This window comes from Paramisgurnus dabryanus, chromosome 8 (genome assembly GCF_030506205.2).
Source record: "Paramisgurnus dabryanus chromosome 8, PD_genome_1.1, whole genome shotgun sequence".
Lineage (NCBI taxonomy): Eukaryota > Metazoa > Chordata > Actinopteri > Cypriniformes > Cobitidae > Paramisgurnus > Paramisgurnus dabryanus.
Genome location: NC_133344.1, coordinates 8,479,594 through 8,500,708, shown reverse-complemented (window position 1 = coordinate 8,500,708; position 21,115 = coordinate 8,479,594). Strand labels below are relative to the sequence as shown.

General features: G+C 42.1%; 1 pseudogene; it reads right to left on the bottom strand.

The window, feature by feature from the left end:
* Positions 1–21,115, bottom strand: part of LOC135771794 (uncharacterized) — a 39,608-nt pseudogene that overhangs the window by 4,408 nt on the left and 14,085 nt on the right.

Sequence of the window (21,115 nt, the reverse complement as noted above, 5' to 3'; positions counted from 1 at the left end):
ATTTCCAAAAACCTGCAGTAATCGGACAAGCAAAAGTATGTATGTCTGCTGTCCCTGACATGGCACAAAGCACTTTTCCACATCAAAGACGTATTTTTATAAATATGGACTTTGCCAAAGATTTTTGCATACGAACGTATTATAAATGAGGCCCCAGATTACAATCTTACTCCAGTTTCTTCAGTTTACAGTCAGGATTTTTCAATAAATCAGAGATCAGCTTCACTTCTGAATCTTGTAGTTTATTCTCAGACAGATTTAGTTCCCTTTCAGTCGGTCACTACGACGTCACGTCGTGACCGACGAATTGGGAACTCGCTTAGAGAGACCAATCTGCTTCGAATACTACTAAAACGCCAATGAACTTGGCATTGAGATATTTGCATAATGCTGGCGCCGCCCCGCCAGGTGCGTATATAAGCAGCAGGTGCAAATGAGGAAATTAGCTTTTTATCGCTTCGAAAGCCGGCAGTATCTGCTACTGAGAAGCTACTCTACTCTGGTGGGATTCGATTGCTGAAGTTGGTTGGACTAGCAGTACCACAGCGGACGCTTCGCTTAATTCCACGACTCTACATCTTTATTTTGTTTTGAGTTTAGTGTGTGCGTTGCCTTCCTGTGCGCTCATCAACTAAGCATCTGAGTGAATTTCCCTAAAAGAGTGATACGAGAGAGCTTTGTGCCTTGTTAAAGGCAGCCACTCTCTCGTATATCCGGACATCAGCGTCCTTTTCAGGATGGCTTTTCGTCCGTGCGATCTTGGGTGCGGCAAATACATGGGTCCGAAGGACGGTCACGAGCGTTGTCTTTCGTGTTTGGGCATCGAGCACGCAGAGGCAGCGTTCGCTGGGGGTAAGTGTTCTCACTGCGAGAACATGTCCCTTGTGGATTTGCGCAGACGGTTGTCTTTCCTCCGGGAAAAACGCAACCCTCGTCATGCGAGTGCTGAACGCCGCCACGGTGCGGCTGTGAAGCTCTCAAAAGACGACCTGCGCATCACTGTGCTGAGCCGAGCGGGGGATTCGTCCTCAGGCTCTCAGCCTCCTCATCCACAGCCGGTTGATGTGCCGATGGAGACTTCAGCGTCGTGTTCTACGATGTCTCTAGAATCCATCGTGCCGCCCTCCGGGTCCACCGACGCCGCAGCATCCGAGGGTGGGCCTCCTCCCCCTGATGTGGACCCCGACGCCCTTCCTCCCTCTGGTCGGGTTGGGACGCCGGAGTTCGATCCAGAGATGGTGGCCGTGCTCGCTCGAGCGGCGGAGACCGTAGGGTTAGAGTGGGTTCCCCCCCCTCAGCCCGAACCGTCCCGCCTGGATGATTGGTTCTTTGGAGCTGCCCGGGTTTCACAACCCTCTCCACCGGTGCCTTTCTTCCCCGAGGTGCACGAGGAGCTGACTAGAACCTGGAAGTCGCCGTTTTCCACGAGATTACGGCCGTTTCAGCCCTCCCCCCTCACCTCCCTCACCAGCGGAGCCGCTAAGGGTTATACGGGGATCCCTCCCGTGGAGCGTGCTGTCGCGATGCAGCTGTGTCCGGCACACGCTCCCTCTTGGAAGGACCGCCCAACCCTCCCCTCTCGTGCCTGCAGACAGTCCTCCGGTTTAACGGGCGCTGCCCACCAGGCATGTGGAGAGGCGGCCTCAGCCCTGCACGCAATGGCGTTGCTGCAGGTTCACCAAGCCAAAGCCTTGAGGGATCTGCACGAGGGAGGACACGACTCGCCTGTCCTTTCGGAGCTCCGGGCTGCCACTGACCTGGCTCTTCGCGCTACGAAGGTGACAGCGCAGGCGATTGGTCGTGCCATGTCCACGATGGTGGTCCAGGAACGCCACTTATGGCTATGTCTGGCTGACATGTCGGAAGCGGACAAGAACAAGTTCTTGGACGCTCCAGTGTCACAGGCTGGCCTCTTCGGTGAGTCGGTGGAGTCTTTTGCCCAGCAGTTCTCCGCCGCCCAGAAGCAGACAGAGGCGATCGCACAGATCATGCCCCGGCGCAAGCGACCTGCATCTCGCCCTCCAGCGCCGGCGGGCCCGTCTGCTCCTCGCCGAGGGCGCCCTGCGGCGGCTGCCTCCGCCCCCCCCACTAGAACATCTTCCAGGCCACGGAGGGGGAACAGCCGTCGACAGCCCGCCCCGCCCGCCCCACCCGCTTCCCGTGGTAAACGGAAGACGAAGCGGCCCTGAGACGGGCGACCTGGATTGGGATGGGATCACTCTACGGGAGACGGTGATGGCATCGCTCCCTCCACCGGTAGAGGGCCGGGTGGAGAATCTTTGGTTTCCTTTTGTTTCTGTTCCGCCGGCTTTTCAGCCGGCACCCACAAAACCACAAAAAGAGTGCATTCCTATTCCTTCTCCAGGTCTTCAGAGGATCGAGAGAGATGTGAGCGGGCATTCACATGCTCTTCCTCCCTCTCCTCTATCGCCAGCGGGTGTTCTGAGGAGTTCCAGCTCTCCGCTGAGGAGACGGGACCACCAGCACCCTCCTCGGAGTCTGTGCTCTCCGCTGAGGAGACCAGACGACCGTCACCCTCAGTGGGCTCAGGTCAGTGTCACACACACACATACTGTAGATACTTATGCTGTCTCAGCAGACGTACCGGCAGTACCACCTGTCCCGCTCAGCCGCCCCACCGCGGGTACCCCGACAGTGCCGTTAATTCCCCTCGTACGGTCCCTGGGGGCGTGGCTTCAGCTTCCCAGCCCGTCTCGTTGGGTTTTACGCACTGTTCGCCTCGGTTACGAAATTCAATTCATCCGGCACACACCCAAATTCTCGGGCATTCGTTTCACCACGGTGAAAGCGTCCGATGCACACGTACTGCGTGCAGAGGTCGAAGTCCTGTTGGCGAAGGACGCGATCGAGCCGGTCCCTCCAACCGAGATGAGATCGGGCTTCTACAGCCCGTATTTTATAGTACCCAAAAAAGGCGGTGGGTTGCGACCGATCTTGGATTTGCGCGTTCTGAACAAATCTCTGCAGAAGAGGTCCTTCAGGATGATAACACCGAAGCAAATATTCAATTCAATTCGCCCCCAAGATTGGTTTGCGGCAATAGACCTGAAAGACGCGTACTTTCATGTGTCCATAATCCCTCGTCACAGACCGTTTCTCCGGTTTGCGTTCGAGGGACGGGCATACCAGTACAAAGTTTTACCGTTCGGGCTATCCCTCTCTCCCCGTGTGTTCACGAAAGTAGTGGAGGCGGCGTTAAAACCCCTCAGAGAGAGCGGCGTTCGCATATTGGCTTACCTCGACGATTGGCTTATAATAGCGCATTCTCGACGGACGCTGTGCGAGCACAGAGATTTAACGCTTCGGCATCTCGCCCGTTTGGGTCTTCGGGTCAACTGGGAAAAGAGCAAACTCTGCCCCACGCAGAGGATCTCTTTTCTCGGGATGGAACTGGACTCGATCGATTTATCGGCGCGTTTGACAGAAGAGCGCGTCCAGTCAATTCTGACTTGCCTCGGTTCATTCCGAGGGAAGAATGCGGTCCCGCTGAAACAATTTCAGAAGCTCCTGGGGCATATGGCTGCAGCAGCGGCCGTGACACCGCTCGGACTGCTCCATATGAGACCGCTTCAGCGTTGGCTTCACGATCGAGTCCCGAGGAGAGCGTGGCGCGCCGGCATCCATCGTGTAACCATTACACCTGCGTGTCGCCTAACATTCCCCCCGTGGTCGGACCCCGCGTTTCTCAGGTCCGGTGTGTCCATGAGACAGATCGCTCAGCATGCTGTTGTACACACAGATGCGTCCGACACGGGCTGGGGTGCCACGTACGACGAGCTTACAGCTTCAGGGGTGTGGACAGCACCCCAGTTGCACTGGCATATCAATTGCCGAGAGTTGTGGGCAGTATATCTGGGACTCGTACGCTTCGCTACGGAGCTGCGAGGGAAGGATGTACTAGTACGCACCGACAACACTGCGACCGTTGCGTATATCAACCGTCAAGGCGGTTTGCGCTCCCGTCACCTGTCGCATCTCGCTCGTCATCTCCTCCTTTGGAGTCAGAAGCATCTGAGGTCCCTTCGTGCCATTCACATTCCGGGCTCGCTCAATACAGCAGCGGACGCGCTTTCTCGAGCGGCGCGCCCCGGCGAATGGCGACTCCACCCCCAGACGGTCCAGCTAATTTGGAAGAAGTTCGGTCGTGCGCAGATAGATCTGTTTGCGTCGCCGGACGATACCCACTGTCGCCTATTTTATTCACTAACCGAGGGCAGCCTCGGCGTGGACGCATTGGCACACAGCTGGCCTCGGGGGATGCGCAAATACGCATTCCCCCCAGTGAGCTTAATCGCACAGACACTGTGCAAGGTCAGGCAGGACGAGGAGAACCTTTTACTGATCGCCCCATATTGGACGAGCAAGAATTGGTTTCCAGAGTTAATGCTCCTCGCGACAGCCCCTCCCTGGCGGATTCCCCTGAGGAAGGACCTTCTTTCTCAAGGAGGGGGCACATTATGGCACCCGCGCCCCGACCTGTGGGATCTCCATGTGTGGTCGTTGAGCGCGCGCAAGGTTTAAGTGATTTACCGCAAGCGGTATCTAACACAATCAACGCGGCACGAGCTCCGTCTACGAGACGGGCTTACGCGTTTAAATGGAACCTTTTCGTCACCTGGTGCTCTTCGCAACGCGAGGACCCCAGAGAATGCCCTATTAACACCGTGCTTTTATATCTTCAACATAGGTTAGACGGTAGGCTGTCACCCTCCACCATTAAAGTTGATATCGCTGCTATTTCTGCTCATCACTCACTTGTTAACGGCAGAACAGTTGGCCAGCATGATTTGGTTGTTAGATTTCTAAGAGGCGCTCGTAGGCTAAACCCCTCGCGCCCTCCTTCTATTCCTCCCTGGGACCTGTCCATGGTGCTGAAAGCCCTGCAGGCCCCCCCGTTCGAGCCTTTGCAGTCTGTGAGTCTGAAGCTTTTATCAATGAAAGCTCTGACCCTGCTAGCATTGGCCTCAGTGAAGAGAGTAGGGGATTTACATGCATTCTCTGTTGACGACTCGTGCCTTCAGTTTGGTCCTGCTGCCTCAAGTGTAACATTGAGGCCCAGACCAGGTTACGTGCCCAAAGTTCCCACTACTCCTTTCAGAGATCAAGTGGTGAGCTTGCAAGCGCTGCCTCCGGAGGACGCAGACCCAACCATGGCTTTGTTGTGCCCCGTACGCGCACTGCGACTCTACGTGGATCGCACGCAAAGCCTCCGGACCTCAGACCAGCTCTTTGTTTGTTATGGTGGCCAGCAGAAAGGGAAAGCTGTCACTAAGCAGAGGATGTCTCATTGGATAGTTGATACTATCGCCCTGGCTTATAATCTTCAGGGTATTCCTTGCCCCTTTAATTTGAGAGCGCACTCCACACGGAGCGTTGCCTCATCTTGGGCTCTAGCTCGTGGTTCCTCGCTAACAGACATCTGTAGAGCTGCTGGTTGGGCGACACCTAATACGTTCATTAGATTTTACAGTGTTCGTATTGAGCCTGTATCCTCTCGTGTTCTTTCCTCACCAGGGGGAGCACGGAGAACAGTCTCACAGGTCGGCTTGCAGCCTCCATCTGATGCTTCATAACTGTATCAGTATGGAAGGCCTTCAGAACAAAAATGCGTAATGGTTTGAATTGTTCTTCCTCCGCTGCCTTGGCAGCCTTTGTTGCGGAGCATTGGCTGTCAGCCTTCACTAGCTGCATCCTCGCGAACCTACGTGTTGGCTCGGGCTCCACATTGTGTCCCACCGGGTTCCTTTGTGAGTATTTTCCGTGGGGTTAATCCTACTAGCCCACGTTTCCCTTAGCAGAGCACTGCTTTGCTTACACAGCCACGGCTGTCATTTTTTCCTCAACTACGGTTGACTTTCGCCCACCATTAACCCTTAAGACGGGTGGTGGCTTCCGCAGCGTTCCTATCCCGCTCAGGTAGGGCGCTTCCCAGTCGCTGGCACTTCTGTGGGGTTAAAGGAACATCTAGTGCCCGGCCTTCTGCCTTAAAACCTAATTCTCCTTATCCTTAAGTGGAACCGGAGGGCTTTACGCAGACACTGGAAGAGGTCAGCCCCTAGTGGCGTTTTGATAGGGATTCCCAATTCGTCGGTCACGACGTGACGTCGTAGTGACCGACTGAAAGGGAACGTCTCGGTTACGGATGTAACCCTCGTTCCCTGAAGGAGGGAACGGAGACGTCACGTCCCGTCGCCACAGGTGCTGCCACCTGCTGTTACGGCCGGTCACACTTTCCGGCTTTCTCAGCGAAAAAGAAGCTAATTTCCTCATTTGCACCTGCTGCTTATATACGCACCTGGCGGGGCGGCGCCAGCATTATGCAAATATCTCAATGCCAAGTTCATTGGCGTTTTAGTAGTATTCGAAGCAGATTGGTCTCTCTAAGCGAGTTCCCAATTCGTCGGTCACAACGTGACGTCTCCGTTCCCTCCTTCAGGGAACGAGGGTTACATCCGTAACCGAGACGATCTCTCAGGTGTGATGGGTTTGATCCCAGAGCTGAAGTCAGAGCAACACAACCTTCATATCTGATATGACAATTCAACAAGCTGTAGAGAAAAGAGACAAGAACTTCAGTCAGTCAGTTCAGACACACAGACGATGAATGAAGCTTCTTCACCCTACCTGTACAGTCAGACTCTGAACTGAAGTAGACAGGAAAATGATCACAAACAGAATGAATTTTAGACAGCTGCTACATTGTCAGGGTATCTGTTAGTCTGAGTTAGAATTGAAACTTTTAAGATTTAGACTTATTTTAAAGGACATTTAAAGGACACTCTAACATAGGTGTTTTCCGCAATAGAAAAATAGTCTCTGGTATCCCCAGAATGTGTCTGTAAAGTTTGAGCTCAAAACACAACACCCATCTTTCATTATAAGATGTTGAACATGGCCATATGTGGTTACAATGAAAAACATGTTTTTCTTTAAATGCAATGCAAAGTAGGGGATAGAGCACTTACACATGTACTTTGGACTACAGCAAAACGTGTCTCTGGCAGAAAACTGAAATGAGACGGTCTAGCCTTAGGGAGGATCCATAATTTACGTAACCTGCTGTATGCGCCCACTGTGCCTGTCAGCAGGACACAGCCAAGACGTTTTTGACTTATTAAAATAAATACGGAACTAAAATAATATTAACTTATTTGAGAAAATATGACACGTTGATGTAAATTTAACTAACCAACATTATAACAAATTAATCAACCTTAGAAATATATGCAACATACACAGAATATTATTAATACAAAACCGAAGTTATAATACTAAAAATGTGAACAAGATACTTATTTTTGATTGCATCCTTCGAATTGGGACACAGCTAATCTGACACCCCACGACAAATGGATCGTGCCAAACTGGGCTGAAAATTTTGTAGTCTGAACCGGACAAAAGGTCACCAACCACACCTCTGATCAGGGTGTGGAGACCACAACCCCATTTTCAGTTTTCTCCAAATAACCACAGAAACTTCATAATATTGTTTTTTTCAATCTTACTTCAGTTTCTTCAGTTTACATTGAGGATTCTTCAGTACATCAGAGATCAGCTTCACTCCTGAATTTCCAAGATTATTCCCAGACAGCTCCAGTTCTCTCAGGTGTGATGGGTTTGATATAAGAGCAGAACCCAGAGCAGCACAACCTTCAGCTGTGATAGTACAAGAACTCAACCTTTAGAGATCAATAACACACATTTCAGTCTAGAAAACATAATGTAGATCAGCTCAATATAAACCGAAAACAACTTAATAAGAGTAAAAAGTGACATTCCAGAAGACTGAAACAGATAACCAGGAGTCTGTTATACCTGAGATTTAGAATAACCCATGGTTAACTATTTCAAATTTGAAAAGCCCTTCAGAAACCAAATATCCCTCTTTGCATTTTGTGGTAAAGTGTTGGCAAACAAACTAAAAAATAATGTTTAGCTAGCGTTAGTGAAGTGATTTGCTGTCTTTCTAATTCCACCTAAATACCGCCCACAAAAATGTTTACAAATAAATAGTAAAAGTCCCTGATCTTCCTACATTTAAGAACTTTTCCACTGGACTCACCGTTTTATATTAATTTTGTTCTTTTATGTTTAAGAAAATGTTTTTCTATATAAAAACTTCTCATGTCTCTAATGACGGACATCTGTAATGTCAATCTGAAACATTTACTCGATTTATATTATCTGCCAATATTTTTGCACTTTTTTAGGGTTATATTGATTTTATGATTCACTAATCATAGTGAGAAGATGATTAAAAAGGGTTTTGGAGATTTATTTCTGACCTGAGTGACATCAGTTTACAGTCAGGATTCTTCAGTACATCAGAGATCAGCTTCACTCCCGAATCTTTTAGATTAACCTTAGACAGATTCAGATGTGTCATGTGTGATGGGTTTGATCTCAGAGATGAAGTCAGAGCAACACAACCTTCTTGTCTGATAGAACAATCACTCAACCTGTAGAGAGGAAAATATAAAACATGGTTGCTGACGAAGAAATTAAAAATCTGCCATGAATAAAATAAACACAGACAAACATATTTCTCATTCTCTCTCTCTCTCTCTCTCTCTCTCTCTCTCTCTCTCTCTCTCTCTCCAATGTCTAATGACCTGCGCATTCTCGAGGACGTTCTTAAGTTGTGTTTGACTTGACGCGAAGCTGCTAGACCTCGGAAGATAATGCGCATGGTATTAAAAATGCGACGTGCAAATGAGCTGTAAAAATCCGGTCGGCAATTTCGTACTCAAAGCATGAATCCTACCTTTCATAGGAATGAAACACTCGCTTCGCGTCAGTGGAAAGTGGTCGCTTAAAGGAACAGTATGTAAGAAATGTATATCAATTAATCACAAAATGACCCTGATATGTCACTAGACATTAAGAAACCATTTTCATTTCAAATACTTATTTCACTGACAACAGTGGTCCGGCCAGGATATTGTCATTTAAAAAGTGGAGTTGCAGCCCTCAACTGATGTTTATGTTGTCATTTTGTGTATTGGCCACCAGTTGTGTGATTGCAGTACCAGTTTTAGCCACAAGTTTTGTGTTTGTGTTTCTTGCATCCTACATACTGTTCCTTTAAATATGGCCAGGGGTTTCCTTCATAAGATTTTAACTGATGCGGGTCTGCATTAGCGCGCGCCTGTCTCGTCCGTCTCCATTGTTCTTTTTGTGCGTTTCCCCGGACCCCGCCCATCAATCATCCGTTGCATGTCTTTTAGGGATGGGCATTCGATTAAGTTTTCTTTGTCGATCGTCGGGAGAATTAACGATCGACTATCGATTAATCATTAATATTTTTATAATAAAATTTGTTATTTAACTTTATAATTAAAAAATGCAATGAATACAAATATGTGACCCGTCACGGAAACCAGGGACTCAAGTCGGCAGCACAAGTTTCGAGAAAATGAGAAACAAAGTTTTTTTTTCGAAATTTGTGATTTTCGTTTTATTGCAGAATCTGTTAGTTGAGATCACGAAGAAGCCTCTCCATGTTTGAGATAGCAGTTTTTGTATATTTAAAAGCGTACATTTTGCGGTTAAAATAGGCTTGTTTTTCCGGAGATTCTAGCGTGCAGCGGGGGGCGTCATTGTCTGTGTGTATATTTACATACTGTATAAGCTTGTGTTTTCGCCTCCGCCCCCAAAGGAAACAGCTTGACTACTAAATAAGGATAGTTCGCCCAAAAATGAAAATAATGTAATTAATGACTCACCCTTATGTCGTTCTAAACTCGGAAGACCTCCGTTCATCTTCGGAACACAGTTTAAGATGTTTTATCGTTAGATTTAGTCCGAGAGCTTTCCCCTTCATTGAAAATCTATGTATGGTTTCCATGTCCAGAAAGTTAATAAAAACATCATCAAAGTAGTCCATGTGACATCAGTGGGTCAGTAAGATTGTGTTGATGCATCGAAAATACAGTTTGGTCCAAAAATAGCAGAATTACGACTTTATTCAGCATTGTCTTCTCTTCCGGCTCGAGCGTGAAGTCACGTGACTGTAGTGACGCGCTGCCCTGTTCCTCAGACATGTTTGCTAAGGTTTTTTTTTTTTTCAAACTTATAGCCTGCGTCTCCCCAGACTGTAAAGCTCGGGCGCACAAAACAAAAGAAAAATAAAAGAAGCTGGGGCGGAACAAATAACAGTCATGTTGTCAACATGTTATGATTTAAATAGTCTTCAGATTATATATTATATTGTATTACCAGACATTCATGCGAAATCTGATGTAAACAATCTAAGTTATTTTTTCACGGATTATACGCATTTGTGGACAAATATGGTCATTGGATAATCTGAAACAGACTGGATTCGACTTGTGATCCCCACAAAGGTAAAAGAGTCATGTTTATTTTTGCATGTTGTCATTTGGTCATAAAATACTACATATGATGCTAGAACATCTCAAAAAGGGTTTTACAGGGGGCATGGCTTAGCTAAATGAGATGTAAATGAGCCCTATTGTCTCCCCCAGCTGAAAAGAAGAGTCCCTTTCGTCTCGATTTTCTCGGTTTGAGTATTTCTGAGTTCCTATATTCAAATGGCCACAACTTCTCCAAATCTTATCAGATTTCCATGTGTTACACATCGTTGGAAAGCTTAGAAACTGCACTTTCAGAATCTGTGAATAACTCAAAATGCCCAGATCCGACTTGTGTCCCTACTTTCCGTGACTGGTCACATATACAGCGTGCTTTTCCTCGATGAGACCTTTATTACAAGATCAACTTGTGGCAGACAGTTAAACTATGTTTCAAACATATATGTGCATGCATGTGCGGTGCTCTAAAGCAGCGGAACCTGCAGCTGCGAGACAGCGTTCTTAAACAGAGACCTCATTAGTTCCAAAATAAAAAAAACTGATTCATGTTTAACATTAAATTAAACAAAAAAACATAATACTCAGATCTGAAAGGTTTTGTCAAAATGTAACTCAAAATTATTCAAGCCAGAAGAAAGTGCAAGATATTAGCCTTCCTAACATTAGGCTATAACAAATTAGGAATTAAAGCCTCGTGAAAAATAACTAACTTTAGTAACTCGAATAAAACTTCTGCACCAGTCTACTGATTTTTTTGAGAAATAAAAGCATGATTTGGGGTCAGATGCGACTGCAACCCATGGTGACCGTCAGTCCAGCCGCTCAGAGGAGACTGACCGGGATGCACAGGTACCTCAGCGCTAACTTGGCTTATTCCGCATAAAGAGTATGTGTGAAACAGCGTGACTTTTGTGAGCCCCATTCACCATTGTTTAATTATACTAACATAGTCTTTTAGTTTTTATTTGTTGTAAAACAACAGTATACACAAATTTACTATGGTCTCCAACTCTAATTTTGGCTAATTTTCCTAAGGTAGTAATTACAAAACTATATATGTTTGAAAGACGGAGATGCGCACCTGTCAATCTATTACATAACAGAGCGAGGCCAGAGACAAACATGCTCATAAACGGGAGTAATATGGAATAATGTGTGCATCTTTGAATAACTGTGAGTATACATTTCTTTAAAATATATTTTATATATTTATATAAAGTTTTGAGACATGGCCTAATAATGCTTTTTTCACTTTTATTGCTCATTTAGACTTATTGTGCGGGTAACAGCGTTTTTGACGCATTTACCTCAGAGGTTATTTTAGCAATATTGCTTTTTTCCGGTAATAATGATACAATTTATATTTCAATCCTGTTTCATTGTCTGTTTATTCATTTCATTATGCTGTTATGTTAATGTGAGGATATTTATTTGCCATATGAGACGTGCCGTTATATGAATACTTTTGTATAATATTCAAATATATCCGGAATAATGTGTGCATCTTTGAATAACTGTAGGAATACAGTTGCTTATTTTTGTCATAAAGTTTTGAGAAATAATAATATTGTGAGGATTTATTTCCATATGAGACGCTTTTTGTCGTTGAATACTCTCGTTTATTATTTGGAAATCATATACATACATAGTAGGAAATATATAATGTGGAAGTGTAGACTTGCAAAGTTACTCTGCTTATTTTTATTTATGATATATGTGGAGATAAATAAAGCATTTTTTAAAACTGCAACCCATACGGAGTATTTGTGAAACAGGAGTTAGATTAAAAAAAAATGCATTCGATTAATTGATAACAAATTAACGTTATCAACGAAATTCTTAACAATCAATTATCGATCGTCGATTAATTATGCCCATCCCTAGTGTCTTTATCACCTTGCTTTTTTTAAATATTTTTTTACTCAGTAACGGGTATGATTTAAAATGTAGCGAAGTACAATACTGTAAATAAAACATACTTAAGTAAAAGTAAAATTACAGATTTTAAAAACTACTCAAAAAAGTAATGTGAGCAAATGTAATTCGTTACTTTCCACCTCTGGTTCAGGCGCATTGTTGACGTGTTGCTATTTTGGGGCAACTAAAATAGTCAATGGCGCAATATTGTTTTCTTTATTTAATGAGCGCGTTAGAAATATGCGCCTATACACGGGACGACAACACGGGTTTGCTTATCACACACTTGATGCGCAGCAGCACAAAAAGCTTTTAAGTATGAAAAATTAAAGGATTAAAATGTAAAAGATTATTATTATTGAGTCTCTTGGACATATATGAGCACCGATTATGAGACTTTAGAAGGCGCTGCTTCACCTGTAGCCTGGTAAGTAAAATAAATGCTTTGCTTTAAACATGCATCTATTTTAAGGGGGAAATAAGTAGGATTTACCCCCATCTAGTGATGGAATTGTATTTGCATTCAAACGAACGGTGCTTTCTAGCACCTCCCCTTTCCAAATGCGTGTTGCAACTACGGTAGCCGTTATGTAATCGCTGATCTCCTTGTCCGTTGCAGCTGGTTCACATGCTCTGAATGAAAACGCGTTGTGGAAACGCATTGGTAGGCAAGTGCTTTTTGTCCCTCTCTGCTTTTATAGTTTATCAACACGGCCGAAAAATATGGATGCCTCCTTGGACTTACCCGTTCAATGTAAGTAAAGAGGAGAAATTCTAAGCTTACAAAGAAAAGTCAGATCACTGGTAGAGGTCATTTAACCGCCTATGCAGACAACTGCGTTTACATGGGACTTGAAGATTTGTCAGGTTTCTCACAGGCAGTGACGTCATCCCCTATAGTACATAATAGTCGATCAAAAAGCCGACGGCATATCTGTCTTAAGCTATATTGTTTTATCTCTTTTCGTGTCTCCAGAACCTGTAAATATAACATCAGTTTTTATTTTCAGCATAATCGGCGTAAGACCGATTATTGATTTTGATTAATAAAACACTTTTTTGAAACTCTATCACACGGATTTATTGTATATGATTACTTTGTATCTATGGATATGGTCAGATGATAATTTTTTTGTCATTTTTATGCTAAAACGGCTCTCTGCACGTTTGTGAATTCTTTTATCTCCTGTTTGTAAAGTATTTTTAGAGTAGGCTTGCAAATTATTTTATGTGATTACAATGATTATGTAGGATATCAGTACATTTACACCAACTAAAAGCCTGCTATTTTTACTTCCATGACTTAAGAATACGGCTTTTAAAGGTTTTAATCCCCCCAAAAATTACAATTTCGATAAAAATTAATGGTGGTCTTCTTCCTCCGCTTAGTTTTTCAGTTTATAAATTCCGCTTTCTAAATAGGGATTAGGCATGGCGCCAGGCGCAACTGGCTTTTAAAGGGAATGAGAGCTGAAACTCTCATTGGTTTATTGCACGTTACGCCCAAAACACACCCATTACTCATTACGAAAATAGGAACAACCCTTTAAGACCGTGCACTTGGCACATACATTATTTTTCCCGTCGTTAAATTAGCAAAAGTGGGTTCGGACACGCCGGTTTAGACCATGCGCTTTAGACCATGCACTTACACCTTTAAAATAGGGCCCACAGTCTTTTCAAACCTTTAAAACACAACTATATTCTATATAAACTATATTCTGACATCTTTTTACTGATATACTGCTTAATACATATCTCTCTACAGAATAAAAGATTGTATTCACGAAACATTTTATATTAACACCAAGAGTTCTTCTGAATAGCAGTAAAAGTATAGAAGAATTTCCTCCTAAAACCTAAATATCCAAAACGCTACTGAGAGCAACTTTTACTAAGGAATAGGTAGAAACCTTAAACCAAGATAAAAATGTAAAATAAAAGAGAATGGACATGTATCTTAGATGCCTTGAGGGTAAGTAAATCATGAGTTAATTTTCAATTTTTGTTGACATATCTCTTTAAGTGAGTAAGAATCTGTGGACTATTTTAATGTTGTTACTGACAAGTTTGGTCCTGACCCAAATTTGAGCCTTCAAATGTTAAATGTTGTTCATCTTGATGAGAACAATATATGTACCAAGTTTTAGGCATGTACGTAAAACTAACCCCACATTCTAGGCAAAATGGGGCACTAAAGAGGCCTCCTGCCACGCCTGTGTCTAAGCTTTAGCCCATCCCTAATGGCCAACAACTATGATGTGTGTGCAAAATATCACGTTATTCTTAGCATGCCAAGACCTATAAATAAGCCTGAATATAAAATTTAAGTTTGATGTGTTGCCATGGCAACAGAGTTCAAGATATTAAAATCTATTCAGCAGAGAGATTTACTTACTGTAGTTTTTTGGATTCTTTAATTACAGGCTGCAGTTTCACAAGAACTTCATCTGCTTTCTTTTTATCTCCAATAAATGTGTTTAGGTTAAGTTCATCCAAATGCTGCTCAGATGCCAACAACACAAAAACTAAAGCTGCCCACTGTGAAGAGGAGAGCTTGGTCTTTCCTATTGATTCAGATTTCACATAATGTTGAATCTCCTGCAGCAGTGAATCATCACCCAGTTCATTTAAACAGTGAATCAGATTGATGGATTTCTCTGTAGACAGGTTCTCATTGAGCTTCTGTTTAATGTACTCAACAGTTTTCACTTTCTTGTAGGAGCATCTTCTTATCTGTGTTAGTAGATTCTGTAAGAGAATCTGATTGGAATCCAGTGAAAGGCCCAGAAGAAAACGTAGAAAAAGATCCAGATGTCCATTCTTACTTTGTAAAGCTTCATCTACTGCACGCTGATGCAACTCAGATTTTGTTGACTTCTGTTGTACCATATCCAAAATGTAAAAAAGTCGAACTGGTTTAAGACTTTGATCAAACACATTTCTGTTTTCATTTATAAAGGAGATGTGAGCATAAAGAGCTGCTAGATGTTCCTGGATGCTCAGATGAACAAAGCAGTAAACTTTCCCCTGATACAAACCAAACTCCTCTCTGAAGATCTGAGTACACAATCCTGAGTACACTGATGCTTCTGCTACATCAATGCCAGACTCTCTCAGGTCTTCATCATAGAAGATCAGATTACCTTTCAGAAGCTGCTCAAAAGCCAGTTTCCCAAGTTTGAAGATCATGTCTTCATCTTTCTTCTCATAGTCCTTCTGATGTTTGATGTTTGTCTGAATGATCAGGAAGTGTGTGTACATTTGAGTGAGAGTCTTGGGGATCTCTTGACTCTCTGCTTCACTCAACATTCTCTCTAGAACAGTGACTGAAATCCAGCAGAAGACTGGGATGTGACACATGATGTAGAGACTCCTGGATGACTTCAGGTGTGAGATGATTTGATCAGACAGACTCTTATCACTGATTCTCTTCCTGAAGTATTCCTCCTTCTGTGGATCACTGAAGCCTCGTACCTCTGTGACTCGATCAACACACTCAGAGGGGATGAGATCAGCTGCGGCTGGTCTGGAGGTGATCCAGATGAGAGCAGAGGGAAACAGATTCCCCTTGATGAGGTTTGTCAGCATCACGTCCACTGAGGTTGATTCACTTACATCACACAACCTCACACTGCTGTGAAAATCCAGAGACAGACGACACTCATCCAAACCATCAAAGATGAACAACACTTTATATTTATCATTGAAGATTTCCATTTCTTTTGTCTCTGGGAAGAAAAGATGAAGAAGATCTAAAAGACTGAGTGTTTTGTCCTTCATCAAATTGATCTCTCTGAAAGGAAGTGGAAATATGAGGTGGATGTCCTGATTTTATTTCTCTTCAGCCCAGTCCAGAATTAACTTCTGTACAGAGACTGTTTTTCCAATGCCAGCGACTCCCTTTGTCAGCACACTTCTGATGTGTTTGTGTTGTTCAGGTAAAGGTTTAAAGATGTCATTACATTTGATTGGTGTCTCCTCTGTTGTTCTTCTTCTGGATTGTGTCTCAATCTGTCTCACCTCATGTTCATTACTGATCTCTCCACTTTCACTTTCTGTGATGTAGAGCTCTGTGTAGATATCATTCAGTAGTGTTGGGTTTCTCTCAGTTGATATTCCCTCACACAAACACTCAAACTTCTTCCTCAGATTTGATCTGAATGTATCTTCAGCAAATGGACAATAATAACTGTAAAGAGATTATATTATGAATTAAATAAGTACATTTATAGAGCCATAATAAAATAAATCCATGCATTAATACTGTCTATTCATAATGTCTGAATGTATGTACACAGTAAGTTTACAGTGGGGCTGTATTACAAGAACATCCTAACTCAGAATCCTATTTTGTTCATTAAACTTTATATTTTAAATCTCGAACTCTTTTCAGAACATTGATGTTGAACATATGTTTTCAATTGTTTACAATAAAAGCATTGTGAACTTTTTTCTGGTTGCTAAGGGTTTAAACCAGTAAGAACTCTTCAACAGTGTGAGAGAGAGAGAGAGAGAGAGAGAGAGAGAGAGAGAGAGAGAGAGAGAGAGAGAGAGAGAGAAGAGAGAGAGAGAGAGAGAGAGAGAGAGAGAGAGAGAGAGGATTTACAAACCTTTATTTAAAACATCATATAATCAACAATTCACATCATATGAAGAGAGGGAAAAAAAATTATAAAAATTAAAATTAAATTTCCAACAACAGATTTCCATCAGAAACAACACACAAAACATCATTAACACACCACAAATCATGAAAAACCATCTCATTATTTACAAGACAATAGTATGCAAATTCTATTTTGAGTCTACCTGCTACCAACTTCGTAAACATCACTTTAACATTGATACTATTCAACTGTAACCCTTGATTTTTCCTGGTTTTCCATATTGCCAATTTTGCAGTTCCTATTAAATAATTTAACAGACACATCTTCCTTCTTTCTGAAAACTTGTATTTCACACCCCCTATAAAAACTTGTTCTGAGAATTCCTCCCCAAAAGCTTGAAACAATCTGCTAAGAACATCAAATAGACCTTCCAATCTTTTACATTTTAAAAACAAATGTTCTAAATTTTCCACTTCACCACAAAACCTACATCCCACCCCTACTGCTGGATTCAGGTGCGCCACATGTTTGTCTGTAGCTATAGCACCATGAATGATTCTCCATTGAAGATCTGCAGTTCTTTTCTCCACTGGAGGTTTATACAGAGTTCTCCATCTGTCTCTTACAAGAAAATCGGGCTTCAATAGATCTGGCCACCTTGAGTTCTTTTGTCCTCTGAGTGAAACTTGATGCAAAACTTTAACTGCAGTATTATAAATGGCTTTTTTTATGTTATTTCAAACAAATCCAGCTGTGGAGTTTTAAAAGTCAAAAGGGAACCTTCTAATTCCTCCTCTTGTCTTTCACCGACTGCAGCAGCAACTCTTATTTGTGGAAAATCCAACTCATTGTTTATTTCTGATGAAAAGTCTTGTCCGATATTTTTTCTACAACAACTTGGTAATGCCTGCACAATTTCTTCCACCAGCTTTTCCGTTAGGCGCGAGGATTTTAATCCTGTTACCTCTTTCAAAGTTTCAACAGATTTCCATTGTCCATTATTTAAAAGTTGCCCTAGCTTCACAATGCCATGTCTTTGTAAACATGCACGCACGCTTACAGATGACAAAAGTCTTGTCTGAATCATTGGGTTGAAAAACAGGCTTTCTTCTCGTATCCAACTCCCAGATTCACCAAGCTCTCGTTCCACTTTAAAAACAGTTCTCCAATAGTACAAAATTGACCGGTAAAAAGGTGTGATCTCAGATAAATTCACTTTATTCAGTTCCATTAAAAACAAATGTCTATCCAATTTAAGACCACCAGCTTTTTGTAGGATCATTCTTGCAGTCTCAGCCCAAGTTAAGTTCTTATTGTACAGGAATCGCTGTGCTGCTTGTATTCTAAAAGCACAGATCCTACTCCGTACATCGACCAGACCTTGACCTCCCTCGGAAACAGGAAGATAGAGTGCAGCGGCTCTAATCCAGTGTTCTCCATTCCAAAAAAACTCCACAAATGTTCTCTGTATTTTGCATATCAAATCTTCAGGTGGTTCCATTACAATGAGTCTATGCCATAACGTTGAGGCAGCCAGATTATTCACCACAAGAACTCTTCCTCTGTAAGACATCAATGGCAATAGCGGTTTCCATTTAAACAATCGGGCAGACACCTTCTCCAGCATTCCCTCCCAATTTTTATTCTGAAATTGTTTACTTCCAAAAAAACCCCTAGCATTTTCATCCCATCTCTTTCCCACAGCAATCCACCTGGTAATTTTGGAGGGTTTTGCCCACTTTTCCACTGCCCAATGATAAGTCCCTCACTTTTTTCCCAATTTAACTTTGCAGATGATGCCTTTTCATAATTCCTCATTGTTTCAGTTAAAATATTAACATCATTTTGATTTGAAATAAAAACAGTGACATCATCAGCATAAGCCGATATCGAGATTCCAGGCATGCCAATAATTCCATTAAGGTCCCTTCTAAGTCTGCACAACAGTGGCTCAATGACAAGGCTATATAATTGTCCAGACAGTGGACAGCCTTGCCTAATCCCTTTTAACATTGGTATTGGGGCACTCAACCCTCCACCAGCTTTCACAATCACAAAGACTTCAGAATATAACAACTTAATATATGATATAAAATTCTTCCCAAACCCAAATTTTTTTAAAACCTCAAAAAGATATGTATGATTAACCCTATCAAACGCTTTCTCTTGGTCTAAAGAAAGCACACCCAAGTCAACATTATTAAATTGATTTAAATCAATGACATCTCTTAACAAAAAAAGATTGTCCATAATTGACCTATTAGGAATACAGTATGTTTGATCCTTGTGAACTAATACTTCTAAAATATGTTTCATTCTGTTTGCTAAACATTTTGACAGTATTTTATAGTCTATACACAACAAAGAAACAGGTCTCCAGTTCTTTAGAAGGCACAAATCCCCTTTTTTAGGGAGCAAAGAAAGAACTGCTCTTCGACAACTTACAGGAAGTAGCTTATTCCTTATACTTTCCAATAAAACTTCATACACATCATTTCCTAGTATATTCCAAAATGTCTGATAAAACTCTGCTGGTAACCCATCGATTCCTGGGGAGCGACCGTTTGATAACTGTCTCATCGCATCAGTAACTTCCTTAAAAGTAATTAATCCATCCAAAGACTCTTTCAGAAGTTATGACCCCATCAGGTCGCCGGAGGTGATACATTAGCTTTTGTTGAACACTTTTTTTTCAAGATTAAAAAAATATGCGGAGGGAGCATCCATATCTTTAATAGAACAAATTCTTGCTCTTATTAATGCTCCTTTCACCTGTTCTTGTAATAATAAACCAAGTTCTCTTTTTTTTTCAAATGTTCATTTCGTATATTTCCAACATCATTGTTCATTACAAGAATATTCTCCAAAACATTTATCTCCCTTTGAAGTTTTTGTATCACTGCTTTTACCATAGAAGTGGAATGTGAACTATGATTTTGACAAAATATTCTAATGTTTGCTTTGCCAACCTCCCACCACATGAGCACATTTTCAAAAGAACCCTTTTTTAACTTCCAGTCATTCCAAAAAGATTTAAAATTCTCACAAAATAAAGCATCTTGTAATAATTTAGTATTAAAATGCCAAAAATAATTTGGTTTTGAAATTCTTTTCATGTTCAAAGCAAATAAGATCAAGTGATGATCTGAAAAACCGACAGGTAAAATAGAAACAGATGTAATTTTATTGTTCCATTCTTTACGTATATAAAATCTGTCTAATCTAGCTCCACTAACCCTATTATTAGATACTTTGAGCCATGTATACTGTTTAATTCCTGTGTTTCTTCTTCTCCAAATATCTGTTAACTCAAACTCTTTCAAAATTTTTGACAATACAACACTTGATTCATGGTGAGGTTCTTCTCCATTTCTATCAATAATAAAATCAATCGTACAATTCCAGTCACCCCCAATGATGGTGCAGACATTATCATCAATTTTCTGGATAGCACTCCTTAACTTAGAAAAGTTACTCACACGCTCATATCCATTATTGGGTGCATATACATTAATCAGAACAAACACAGATCCTTCATATTCTATTTTTAACATCAATATTCTTCCCTTTACAATTTCTTCAATAGCCAAAATATTAACATTCATTTCTTTAGAAAATAAAATAGCAATACCAGCACTTGTATTTGTCCCATGACTTAAAAAGCTTTTTCCTTCCCACCATCTCCTAAATTCAAATTCATTATCTAAACTAGTGTGCGTTTCCTGTAAGAAAGCTACATTTATTTTTTGTATACCAAATAACTCTGATATCATTGCTAATTTATTACCATCTCTGCCCCCATTTATATTTAAAGAGCCCACCCTTAACAGCTCCATAGGAGAAATGGGATAGAAAGAGGACAGAAAAAGAACAAAAAAGCAAAGAAAAATATTCACCCTGTGTAATTTAAACATTTGATTATTTTTGAGAAGCATTCATTTTATCCTTTCTTAACTTTGTTAGCATCTTCTTCAACCTGAATCTTTTTTGTTTACTTAAAGCATCATAACTAACATTTCTCTGCAATACTTTCACTGTATGAATGAATTTATTTTCATCAGGGAAAAAATCACTGACTTCCATTGTTCTACCAAAGGTCACATCTAGGAAATTGTTTATGTCCTGCAATGTATACATGTCATCCACACTTCCACACTGTGATCCAAAATCAGATATATCAGAGAGAGCATCATCATCTCGCATCTCCAGATCAGCATCAGTACACGTTTCACC